General features: G+C 36.1%; 1 protein-coding gene across 26 annotated transcripts in view; it reads left to right on the forward strand.

The window, feature by feature from the left end:
- Positions 1-13,721, forward strand: part of NRXN1 (neurexin 1) — a 1,484,103-nt gene that overhangs the window by 462,974 nt on the left and 1,007,408 nt on the right. The window lies entirely within an intron of this gene.

Genomic DNA, 13,721 nt, shown 5'->3' on the forward strand with positions numbered 1-13,721 from the left:
GGTCTAGAACTCTATCCACTATACCACCAGGCTGCTTTATACAAAGTTATTTGCATGCTGCCTCTCCCATTAGACTATGCAGTTTGTGAATAAGGACTGGATTTTTGCTTTGGGATTTTTTTTCCCCTCTGTTTCCTCAGTGCTTAGCACATTGAATGAATGGCACTTAGTAGGCACTTATCAACTATTTGATAAATCATTCTGATAACTCATAAGTGATCAAGGATTACAATTTGGGTCTTTTGAGTCCCCATTCATTATGCTTTCCACTGTACCCCAGCTGTATCTAGCTATTGTTACCCAATAGCCCTGAATGAATCTCAAATCAGATCAAAATGGAGTATCTGTCTGATTTTAAAGTGTGGCTATTTAAAAAGAGAGATATAATCCTGTGTGGTTTTCTAAGTCTTTAGATGGCCTACAGAGATTCTTATGTATAGTTTAGTGGCCCCCATTTCCATCTGAGTTTGATCCCACTGGTAGAGTAGACTGGACCCTGGATATGGAGTCAGAGAAATTGACTTTAATGTCTGGGTCTGCCATTTAGGTAGAAATAATTGCACTCGTACTTAAATTGACTTCCATCTACTCTGTATCTAGAGTAGATGCCTAATTAATAAATCATAACATCCCTTATTTGAGTTTAGGCCCTCTATTTGAGTTTAGCCAGACCAGAATAGTGGGGTCCAACTCAAATAGAAATGAGGACTACTAGAACACACATAAGGATCCATGTTGCCCACCTACTGACTTAGAAAACCACATTTTCTATAGTTCCTTTTTATTAATATATCAACACATTAAAATAAGATAAGAATTGCATTTTAATCTGGAGTACTGTGGGTCAACTATGGCATGTAGAGTTAATGCTTGCTGTACTGTTATATAAATGTTGCATATGACTTTTACTTCTACTGAGAAAGTAACAATACTTGTACTTCCCAAGGGGTATAAATATTAAAGTGATATGGAAATATGATTTATTGCCATCCCTTCCTTCTATAAGATACCAGTAGACATGATAATAGACAGTCTTGATCCAAAAAGATTTAGTAGGTTAGAACACTGGGTTGAATCTGATAAGACCAACTGGCATATGAATAATTTTAAGTTCTTTCACTTTGGCTCAAAAAGTCAACTTCCCATAATATCAAAAGGGGAGATATGGTAGCAGTTTATTAAAAGAAAACAGGCTTTAGAGTTTTTAGTAGATCATTAGTTCAATGTGAGTCAACAGTATAAAATGATAGCCCCAAGCCAAAGCCTTCTTGGGCTTCATTCAGAAGTATAGCTTCCAGGAGTAAGGTGGTAATATGATAGTCATGCTATTCTGGTGGTTGGAGCCCATCTCAAGTGTTGTGTTTAGTTCTAGGTGCCACAGTTTAATAAGTACATTGATAATATTATCAGCACTGGAGGATAAAAAGGATGGCTAAGGGCCTCAAGTCCATACCATATGTAAATCATGTGATGGAATTGGTGATGGTTAACCTGGAAAAGAGGCAATTCAGGAGAAACATGACAGTTGTTTTCAAGAATCTTCAAGGCTGTCATATGGAAGAGCAAATAGCCTTGTTCTGTTTGGCCCCAAAGGGCAGAATTATTTGGAGTTACAGGTATAAGTTGCAAAGAGGAAAACTACAATTTGATATAAGCAAAAGCTTTTTAATAGTTAGAGCTGTCTAAGAGTGAATGATCTGGGGCAGCTAGGTGACACAGTGGATAGAACATCGGCCCTGGAGTCAGGAGTACCTGAGTTCAAATCCGGCCTCAAACACTTAACACACACTTACTAGCTGTGTGACTCTGGGCAAGTCACTTAACCCCAATTGCCTCACTAAAAAAAAAAAGAAGAAAAAAAAAGTGAATGATCTGTTTGGAAGGGAGTCAGTTTGGTCATATTGGAGGACTTTAAACAAAGGCTGCATGACCACGAATTTGAAATACAATCATGAGCACTGTGCTTTCCCCTCCTATATATGTTAGGTTACCTGGTCCTTGAGGTTCCTTTCAGATCTAAAAGTCCTTGTAATAATTATAATAATTCGAACCTTTTTTTCATATAAATTTGCATATTCAGAGGAAAATAAGCTCTCTGGGAATAAGAAGTTTTCCTTTTTTTCAAAAACATAACAATTCGCCTTTGTATTCCCTAGTACCAAACACAGCACCTTGAGCATATATTAAAATTTTCAGTATCTCAATGCCTTTGTTTCCCCATATGGAGAAAAAAAAAAAGGATGTTAACACCTTTACTATGTAGCTCAGTTGCTTGTTTTGAGGAAACTACTTTGCCAATCTTAAAATTATTATTCTGTTTAGAGTTTTATTTTCCAAATTACATGTAAAAACAAATTTTGACATCAATTTTTTAAAACTTTGTGTTCCAACTTCTCTTCCTCCCTCCCTTCCCACCCTCTACCCCCAAGAACTCAAGCAATTCAATATAAGTTATACATGAGTAGTCATGGAAAACATCTCCACATTAGCTAGGTTGTAAGATAAAACAGATAAAAACAAAACTTCAGATTAAGGAACTGTCAAAAAATATGCTTCAATCTGTTTTCAGATACCATCAGTTTTTTCTCTGTAGATGGATCACAATTTCCACAAGTCCTTCAGAGTTATATTGGATCATTGTATTGCAGAAAATAATCACATTCTTCACAACAGATCATCTTACACTATTGCTGTTATTTTGTATACAATACATTTCACTCTGCTTCAGTTCATGTAGGTCTTTCCAGGTTTTTCTGATAGCATCCTGTTCATCACAACTTTTATATAGTACCTTAAACTTGACAAACAATTATCTTCACAATAACCCAACAAAGTAGGTACCATACATTTGCCATTATTGTCAATCATCGTAATTATTTCCCTTCATCCTATTTCCTTCCCATGATATTTACTCTATTTTCTATATTCTTTTACCCTATTCCCCTCAAAAGTGTTTTGCTGGGGCAGCTAGGTGGTGCAGTGGATAGAGCACCGGCCCTGGAGTCAGGAGTACCTGAGTTCAAATCCGGCCTCAGACACCTAACACTTACTAGCTGTGTGACCCTGGGCAAGTCACTTAACCCCAATTGCCTCACTTAAAAAAAAAAAGTGTTTTGCTTCTGACTGCCTCCTCCCCAGCTCTGCTCTCCCTTTTTTCACCCTTTCCTCCTTACCCTCTTCCCCTCCTACTTTCCTGTAGTGTTAAATACATTACTCCTTCAAATTGTGTGTATATTTTATTCTCTCCTTGAGCAAACTGATGAGATTAAGGTCTTTGAGCTAATTCTGTGTTCTAAATTTTTCTTCCTCCCTTCCATCCTCAACCCTCCCTATGAAATCAAGCCATTCAATATGTCTTACATGTGCAGTTATGCAGAACATCTTCACCTTCCTTGAAAGTGTTTTGCTTTTTACTGTTCTCTCCCCCAATCTGCCCTTCCTTCTTTCCCCTCTCCCCCACCCCCCTTATCTCCTTCCCTTCTCACTTGCCCTTGGGGCAATATATAATACTATACTCAGTTGAGTGTGTATGTTATTCCCTCTTTGAGCCAATTCTGATGATAGTAAGATTCACTCACTCCCAGCTCCTTCCCCCTTTTCCCCTCCCCTCCATAAGCTTTCTTCTTGTTTCCTTCATGTGAACTACCTCTCCCCAGTCCACCTCTCCCCTTCCCCCTCCCCCAGTGCATTCCTCCTACCCCTCAACTCTATTTTAAAGATGTCATCATAGTTGGGTAGAGGTCTTATTTTCCAACTAGATTATAAGCTACTAAAGTATGGGGAACTTCTTTTTCTTTACAATTCCAATTGCCAGGGGCAGCTAGGTGGGGCAGTGGATAAAGTACCTGTCCTCTATTGAGGAGGACCTGAGTTCAAAGCTGGCTTCAGACACTTGACACTTACTAACTGACTGACCTTGGGCAAGTCACTTAACCCTCATTGCCTCCACCCCCCCCAAAAAAAAGAATTACAATTGCTTTCAGATCAGTGCATTTTAAAGAAGTTGCTCAAAAATTTTTGAATGAATATTCTGTTTTTGTAATAAAAGCCTTTATTCTCTGTTTTAGGTATTAGAGTAGGTGTTATATAAACATATATGTATATACAAGTCTGCATGCATATCTATGTCTATATACATGCATGTGTCTATGTGTATGTATTTACATGTATACACATGCATACATGAGTGATTTAGACAACAAATATTGTTTTAGGATGTGTTAGTAACTGGTAAATTATGAGTATATAAAGAAAGGCAACAATGGGATCTTATATTCTAATGGGGGAGACAATATACAAATAACTATGTACATACAAGGTATATATATTTTGTAAATATAAGATAATCTTTGGAAGGTACTAGCACAGAGAGGGACAAGTACAAAAAGATAATAGTTTAACTAAGTCTTAAAGGAATTCAGTGAAGGCAGGAGACAAAGATGGAAATATGGTACTCCAACCATGAGAGACAGTACAGCCAGTGAAAAGTCCCAGGGTATAACCATGGAAAACAGAAAGTATTACTCATCAGTGTTTCTGGAATGTAGAGTAAATGCAGAAGAATAAGTATAAGAAGATTAGAAGAGTCTAGGTTATAAAAGAATCTAAAAGACAATGAGTTTATACTTAGTCTTGGAGGCAATAAGGAGTCACTGAAGTTTATTGAGTTATTGAGATCTGCTTTTTGGAAAAACAAATCAACAAACTTTTCACCCTAAATGAAATATTATTTGAACATAGTGAGACTCAAGGCAGGGAGCCCTATTGGAATGTTATATTGCAATAGTCCAGGTGAGAAGTGTTGAAGGCCTGAGCTAGGGTGGTAATTATGTGAGTGGACCATTGTGAAAGTAGAAAAACCAAAACTTTTAAATGGATTGTATATGTGGAGTAAGAGTGTACATTTTTTCTTTTTTTGGTTTGTTTGTTTTGAGTGGGGAGTGTACACTGTTGACTCATTACACTGAGTTGTTTTTTTTTAAAAAATCATTTATTTTTACTTAACATTCTTTATTTTTAAAAAATGTTGAGTTCTGACCCTCTTGCCTCTCCCCCACCCATTGAGAAGGCAAGCAATATAAGACCAATTATCCATGAGAAATCATGCAAAACATATTTCCATTTTAGTCATGCTGTAAAAACAAAACAAAACAAGAAAAGTAAAGTTAAAAAACTATACTTCGATTTGCAGTCATAGTTTATTGGTTTTTTCTCTAGAAGTGGATAGCATTTTTCAACATGGATCCTTTGAAATTGCCTTGAATCATTGTATTGATCAGAGTAGCTAAGTCTTTCACACTTGATTATTGTTATAATATTGAGGTATTGACACTGAGTTTTCAAGCCTAGGTAAGTGATAGGATAGTGGTACCCTCCATTGTAAAACCAAACTTGAGAAAAGAGGAGGGATAAAGGAAAAGATAATGATTTCAGCTTAGACATGTTGAGTTCAGATGCCTATGGTATATACAATTTGATTTCTCCAAAAAAAACCCAACAAACAGTTGGTAAAGCTCAGGACTTCATCTATATGAATATATAGAAAGAAGAGAGAGATAGAGGGAGAGATATTCTTAGCCATGAAACTCTGACTCCATTACTACCTATATAGAGAGCTGACAAATTGACATTTCCCATTTTAAAATTCCACATATAGATACCTACACTCCACCTTTCCCAGATTAAATATGACTCTGATAGATTTCCATAGAGTGACAATATTCATCAAAAGAACCTTTGACTGGCACTGCTGAACTAATAAATGATAGCAGGTCTTGATTTTGGTGCATGAACAGTGTCTGTTAATGACTAATTGTTTATGAGTAGCATTGAGAAAGTAAATCACGAAATTCCCCAATTTCCCCATTTCCTGATCATGGGTGATATAGTGGATTAAAGAAAGGAAGACTTGAGTTTGATTTCTATGTCAGAAATTTAGCAGCTATGTGAGCCTAATATGTGCCAGGCACTGCACTAAGGCCTTTAAAAGTATTTCATTTGATCCTCACAACAACCCTGTGAGACTGACGTAGTTATTATCCTCATTTCATAGTTGAAAAAAACTGAGGCAAAAAGATGTTGTGACTTGCCCAGAGTCACAAGTTAGTAAGTTTTTGAGGTCAGATTTTAAATCAGGTTTTCTTGAATCCAGACCCAGCCAGCACTCTACCTACAGCACCACCTAGCTGCTTCTTTAAACATATGTACTTACCCAGTCTCAGCTTCAGTTTCCTCATCTGTAAAAATCAAGATTATAATAGCATCAACATTAAACAATTGTTGCGAAAAAGTTAATATATATACAAAGCTTTGCAAATATTAAAATACAATGAAAATGTTTATTATAAATAATAACATATTTCGTACTGTTGTATTATAGTTATATGATAATATAGCCTGCAAAAATGTATATACTACCTTATATTATTGTCACATATTATTACATGAGATATATTATGACATAGACTTATTTTTACCTTGAAAAGATATAACTGTACTAAAAGAAAAAATAATATTTGCCATATAATTCCATCATACTATTGCCTGTCACAAAATAACAAGGACAAAAAAGACGGGTGTGGGGGAGGGGCTAGCAGAAAGAAAAAAAGGAAGGCAATGTTTAGAATTTGCTAACATGTTTATGGATGATCTTTCTTCTGGTAGGATGCTATTCACATAATGTAATCCAGAAGACTTTCTGTATATGTATACATATATATATACACACATCTATATACATACATATGTGTGTGTCTGTGCCTCTGTGTGTGTGTGTGTGTGTGTGTATTGTATAGTCACTTTCAGTTAAATGATTTCAACATTATCTAACTATGTTATGTTTTGGTCACAGTGTTGCCTCTGAGTGTTGTGCTTTTTTTTTTTTTATAAAAAAGAGAACTATTGGACCTATATGATGGTTGAAATAGGAAACATTTGGGGTATTAGTTTCAAATGGGGTTTAATTTGTCCCTTGGTTGCTGCCAACAAGAAGATGTCTTTTGGTAGTGGGGGAGAAGAGAGTAGGGTGAGAGATTGATGTCTCCGGTTTTGTCCTTCAGTATTAAGTTTTTATCCCGCAGACCAAATATGGATAATGCATTATAGCTCAGTGGTGGGGAAGAGGTTAACACTAGTTTAGTTTAAAAGAACAAAAAGTATCATTCTCTGCAGAAGCATTTCAGTAGGGGAAAATGTAGCTATTTGTGTTGCCATTCTTATTTAAGGAAAAAAGATCTTTCTATCTTCCCTAAAGCAATAAAAACAAAACTGGAAGTGGTTTAAAAATGCTTTTTCTTTCAGAGATGAAATTTCATTAAATCCTAATTTGTTTTAAGCAGATTTTACTTTACTGCATTTATTTCTTTCATCAATCGATGCTTTCAAGGTACATGACTAGTATGAAGTGGGTACCTCTGTGAGTTAACTTAAAAGTACTAAACATAGAATATTTTTTAAAAAACACACAAACATTTCCATGTGCATATTTTAAAATGATTTACATGTTTATAGACTTGATGGCCAAGGTCAGCCTTGTCATCTCAGGAGGCTATTATTTTCCTGCTTTGAAGAGATCTCTCATTCATATTCTGTTTATTTTTAAGCTATGGCATTCCTCTTGTAAAAAGATGCCTTAGTGTATGAAACTGACTATGTATGACTTTCCCCACGTCTGTAAAGCCTCCATATATTTGCCTTCAAAGAGAGTGTAGCCATTATAGATTCCTGTCATGCCTCCATCTAGAAAGTAATCATTGGCTTTTGAAGGTTTAAAGAAAGTATCTTTAGAAAAATGTCGTGACAGGGCAGGGAGGTTACCCAAGGAGCCCCATAAGTTTAATGGGGAGGTGAAGACAGCATTTATCTGAGGCACCTGATGAGTAAGTAGGCAGCCGTTTCTTATGGATAATTCAGGGAGCAGAGTTGTCAAATGATTCCTATGAATGGATTAAAAAGAGGGTTTGGGGAGTTCATTTGTGTGTGTGTGTGTGTGTTTATGGGAGATAGAGTCAGGAAAGTACTTAACATATTTTATCTTCTTCAATTGGACTGCTTGGGCCACTGAAATAATAGTTTTAAACAGCACTGACTTGATCCTATAGAATAGTATCTGCACTACAAGATGACACAGGATAAGAGTGCTTCAGGGCAGAAACATGCTCTGAACTGGCAGGAATATGAGTTCTTGAGGCCACTTACTCAGCATATCTTGCAGTTTGTTCCTATATTATGTAGCTGGCCAACCACCCACACAGACAAGCATTGCTCTTTTAGAGCACAGGGATATAACTGTGGCTTGGTATTGCTGCCTGATGACACAAGGGAATCTATTTCCTGGCACCACCATTACCGATTGATTTTTTTTTTTATATTCTTATCTATTAAAGAAGAAAGGAAAAATCATGTCATATCTTACTCCCCAGCCCACCCCACCCTTCACCTCTGGCTATGGCCAAACTGATAGGACTCAGAAAAATAAAGCCAGGTATACAGCATGTAACTGGATTGAGCAACTTGGATTTCTGTCAATAAAACTACCTCCTCCTTATTGTGCTTCTCCTGCTGCTTCTACTTCTTCTCTCCTCCTCTTCTTCCTCTTCTTCTCCTTCCTCCTTCTACTCTTCCTCCTCTTTCCTGACTTCTTCCATATCTCCCTGTCCCTCCCCCACATTTTTTTCAACCAGAACAGATGATGCATTGTTTAATTTGGAACTGACTTATAGCCATGACCACTTTCTGCTCTTCCTCTCTATCTAGCGAATTACTATATTTGAGTGGATTGCCTTACTTCTGTCTTTCTCCAGCACCTTGGACAGATGATCAATGAACTTTTATTAAAAGCCCATTCTGTGCCATAGTAGATGTGCAATCATTCCTTGTTGAATTGAAATGAACTGATGGAACAGAAAGATCATTCAGTCATTATTTCTCTCCTATCATTTTCTCTTCTCTTTCTCTGTTTTGGTCTCCTTTATTGACAGGGAAGGGAAGAGAAATTTTTTGTTATTTCTTCCCTATAGCCTTTCCATTGTTTACTGTTGGCCTTATGACTTCACGTAAGTATGTCATTCAGTCACTCAACTAGCATTTCTAAAGTGCCCAGTATGTGTCAAGCATTATGCATTAAAAGTTCAAAGAAAGCTAAAAAAATGAAAAATAAAACAGTCCCTGCTTTCAAGTAGCTCAGTCCAGTCTGAAGGAATTTAAGGTAATAGAGCCATATAAAAACTATTATAGTCTCTGGAATTTGATTCTGGTTGTCATTAAAAATCACATTTCAAATTTATAGAAGTCTCTTTTGATAGATTTATATTTTGTAGTTGAGATTTTTTTTCTGTAAAGTCTTTAAAAATCCAATGTAAATAAAATTCTATATACCACACTGGTGGCACATTACCACTACTTTTCAAGTGAAATTCAGTCAGCACAATGCTTTATCAGTGACTTGCTAAAAATTCTGAGAGTTGCTCCCTAGGAAAAAGGGTCAATTGAATTTCCTTATCCTTTTCCAGAACAATCTTCCTGCACCTCTGTCCCTATATCCCTATATTTTAAAAAAGAAGGAAATTTGTTCTTTTGAAGAAATACATTTCAGAATTCATGAATTTTGTGGACGATAAATGGTGGTTTTTTTTTCTCTAGGTGTGAGGGAAAACTTCAGAATTGTATAAGCTCCTGTGCTAAATCATTCATAGACTAGGCAACCAAATGCATATTTATGAATGCCTAGAAAATTCCATTTCTACAATATCATGTTTTCAATCTTGTTTTGCTGGCCAGGCTTATATGCTGTTATCAGACTTCTGAGCAACAAAGGGTACAGGTTAAAAAGTTAAACTTGACTAAGAATTTGTTGTTTTATAAAAAGGCATGCTTACAATCCCAGTATGGCCTTGTGGTGGTTCTTGTTTTAGCTTGCGAGGAATCTCAGATAGACATTTCAAATTGGCAGCCAGCATTTACTCATTTCTCCACTGGAGGGAAAAATGACTGGCTTATGACACAATATGTCGAAATACTTAAATCAAGAAAATATTTGAGTATCTACTATGAACAAGGCATAGTTTACGCATGACTTGAGGCTATGTGCTGTGAACAATACAACAAAGCAGGAAGTAGTAAAACCCTTAAGAAGGTTTAAAAACAAAGTGATATGGGAGCTCAGAGAAAGAAGAGTTCATGTCAGATTAAGAGATCTGAAAAGGGGGCAGCTAAGTGGCACAGTGGATAGAGCACTGGCCCCAGAGCCAGGAGGACTTGAGTTCAAATCTGGTCTCAGATACTTAACACTTACTAGCTGTGTGACCCTAGGCAAGTCACTTAACCCCAATTGCCTCACCAAAAAAAATATTAAAAATTTCTTAAAAAGAGATCTGAAAAGAGGTAGTCATAATTGAGATAGACATTGACACAAGAACTGGATGGTGGCAGGCAGAAATTGGAGAAGGGTTTTCCAAAGATAAGAACTTGAACAAAGTCTCAGAAACAGAGAAATATGAAGATGTTTCATTGTCAGGTGAATGTTTTAGTCTTTTGTTTCCCTCCTTCATTTTTTCCTTCTTCCCTTTTTTTATTCCTTCCTCCCTTCCTCCTTTCCTTCTCTCCTTCCTTCCTTCCTGCACTCTTCTTTCTCTCCACTCTTTCTTTCTTCCATCCTTCCTTCCCAACATCCTTTCTTTTTCCTTTTCTCCTTCTTCCTTCCTCTCTCTTATATCCTTTTTTCTTTTCCACTTTTCTTTCTCTTATTCCAAGTTTTTACTTTCTTCCATTTTCTAATTTTCTCTCTTTTTTCTTTCTTCTTTTTTTTGCCATATAATTCTAAATTCTAAAGGAACAAAATAAAATGTATTTGAAATGTTGGAGAAACAGCAGGAATGATTAATGACCCTTCAATTGACTAGGTTTATGAATGATTTAAAAAAAAACCTGATCAACAATGTACCTTCAGAGAGTACAAAAGAATCTGTTTCTGTTATTATCAGGTAAAATTCCATAATGTTTTCTTGTGACATTAAATTTTGGGGATAACAGTATAATCAATATTCTATTATTATAGCTTATACTAATTTTTACAAGGGTGTTTGTGAGATACAGAGGGCTCTGCATTCAGTACATGATTTGGTACCTAAAAGGAAACATTTTTTTGAAGTAGTTCTAAGCCAGGAAAAAAAGAAGACTCTGCTGAAAACTAGCTCTATATATCATGACCACTTTTTTACTAGGTTGGACAATAAAAACAATCACCACCACATTCTGTACAATGATATAACAATAATCTTGCTGGTCTAGGAAGCCTCTATGTTTATAAATAAAACATGAATGCAACTTGAGTTTAAGGGAGTTCTTTTTTAAGTACCAGCTAGCAGAGTTATCTCAACACATTCAGGAACAGAAGTTTAAGTGCCACCTACATTCGGACCACTGTGCTAGGCACTGAGTAAATTAAAATATTCAGGTAAGAGTTAGCTTCTACCCTCATGGAGCTTAGAGGAGTATATTCCACATTTAAGTAGCACTTTAAAGGATTCTGAAATCCACTACACCCTTGCCTATAAGCAGTAAGCAGATCCCAATGCTCAGGGTGTGAAACAACCACCTCATTCATTGATTTTAGGGAATTTGGCTGAGAAAGTGTTTTTGATGATTTGCCACTGCCTAAGGAATGTGAGGAATTGGGGAAAATAAGAGGAAGTTACTGTATGGGGAGAATAAAGTCAATCCTTTCATTCATCCTTCCAAACTAGGCAGCTAAGTGGCTCAGTGGATAGAGCTTTAGACCTAGTATCAGGCAGACCTGACTGCAAATTCAGTCTCAGACACCAACTAGTTCTATGACTCAAGGCAAAACACTTAACCTCTATTTGTCTCATTTTCCTCAATTATAAAATGGGGATAATAACAGCATTTACCTCACAGAGTTGTTGTGAGGGTCAAATGAGGTAATATTTGTAAAGAGCTTTAGCACAGTGTCTGGCATATAGTACTTTATAAGTATTCCTCTTCTGCTTTCTCCTCTTCCTCCTCCTTTTTTTCTTCCTCTTCCTCCTCCTATTCCTCTTCCCCAAGTTTGGTACATAGTAGACTCCATATAAGTGCTTATTCCCTTCCACCTACATAGTGATTATTTCCATTTCATTAAATCAGTATGATCAATATGAATCCAGACACATCAATGACTGAATAAAAACAACAAAAGAGTACAGCAGAAAAAGGACTGATTGAAGTCAGAGTACCATAGCTGAAATTCTGCCTCTTCCACTTACTAACAATGTTATCCTGGGCAAGTCATTTAATCATTTTACATCCTATTTTCTTCAAATGTAAAATGAGATCATTAGATTATATGGCCTATCAGCTCTATATACATGATTCAATGACAAATGGACTCATATTGGGAAAGAGAGCTTTTTCTATCATGATTATGCTCCATTCCCTTCAGCAGTTTGTCCCATACCTAGACTATGGACAGCTAGGTAGCTTGGTGGATAGAGCACCGGCCCTGAAGTTGGGAAGACCTGAATTCAAATCTCACCACAGACATTTATTAGCTGTATGCCCCTGATCTAGACACTTAATCCTGATTGCCTTAAACATTCAGGGTCATTTTCAGTCATCCTGATATATATATATATATATATATATATATATATATATATATATATATATATATATATATATATATATATATATATATATATATATATATATATATATATATATATATATATATATCTTGCCCCTGGACCCAGATGGCTCTGGAGGAGAAAGTGAAGTTGGTGACCTTGCACAGTGCTCCTTCACTTAAATCCAATTCACTGCAAGTCATGACATCATCCTCATGTCACGATCCTCTTCAAGAATGAAGGACAGACAACAACAAAACACACATCTAGGCTAAAGAGAGAAACATTTGTTTTCTATATTCTTTTGTGATTAAGGAAAGGATCTCTGAGTTCCACACTTAAATAATTTCTATAGCCTAAGATGAAGGTGAGGGAGAGAGAAAATTATATGCATGATCCCATATAATTGTGAAGCATTTTGAGAGGGATAAACTTGTGTTCCTTCCAAATAACATTTGGTATATAATTGACAGAACCTAGTGTGTAAAGTAAGTGGTTTTTTACTTTATTAAATGCACAGTTGATGTGTTGATTTTCTTAACCAAATTGGTGTATGGATAAAGTACAATCATGATATCAACTGTGGTCATAAGATCAAAGGAAACTAGAAATCTCTTAGGAAGAATAATGGAAGTGAAGAGGATACAAAAGAAGGCAAGGAGAGAGATAAAGAGAGGGAATGAATAAAAGGAAGTGAGGAAGTTCTATACAGGGTAACATAAATAATAATCCCACACAGAAATTGGAGTGGATAAACCTTAAGGGAACTTGGGAAAAACAGGGATGGACATAAGGCCAGAAAATGCATCTCCAGGTGACACACTAGGATGAATTTTCAAGCACCCCATTTATCTCAGAGATGAGAGAACTGTATAAACCTTCAAGATTGTGACAATAGGGAGTTGCTGAAACTTTTTGAATGTGGAAGTCATACAATGAAAGATGATTATAGGAAAAAATAGTGAAGTGGCAATGTACAAGGTGAATTGGAGACAGAGAAGTCAGCAAGGAGGCTATTTTCCTTGGCTAGACATGAAGGGATTATTATTTAAGATTAGTCAGGGTAAATGGATAATAAGGCATAGATCTGAGTACTTAAAA

The sequence above is a fragment of the Dromiciops gliroides genome, chromosome 2 (genome assembly GCF_019393635.1).
Source record: "Dromiciops gliroides isolate mDroGli1 chromosome 2, mDroGli1.pri, whole genome shotgun sequence".
Lineage (NCBI taxonomy): Eukaryota > Metazoa > Chordata > Mammalia > Microbiotheria > Microbiotheriidae > Dromiciops > Dromiciops gliroides.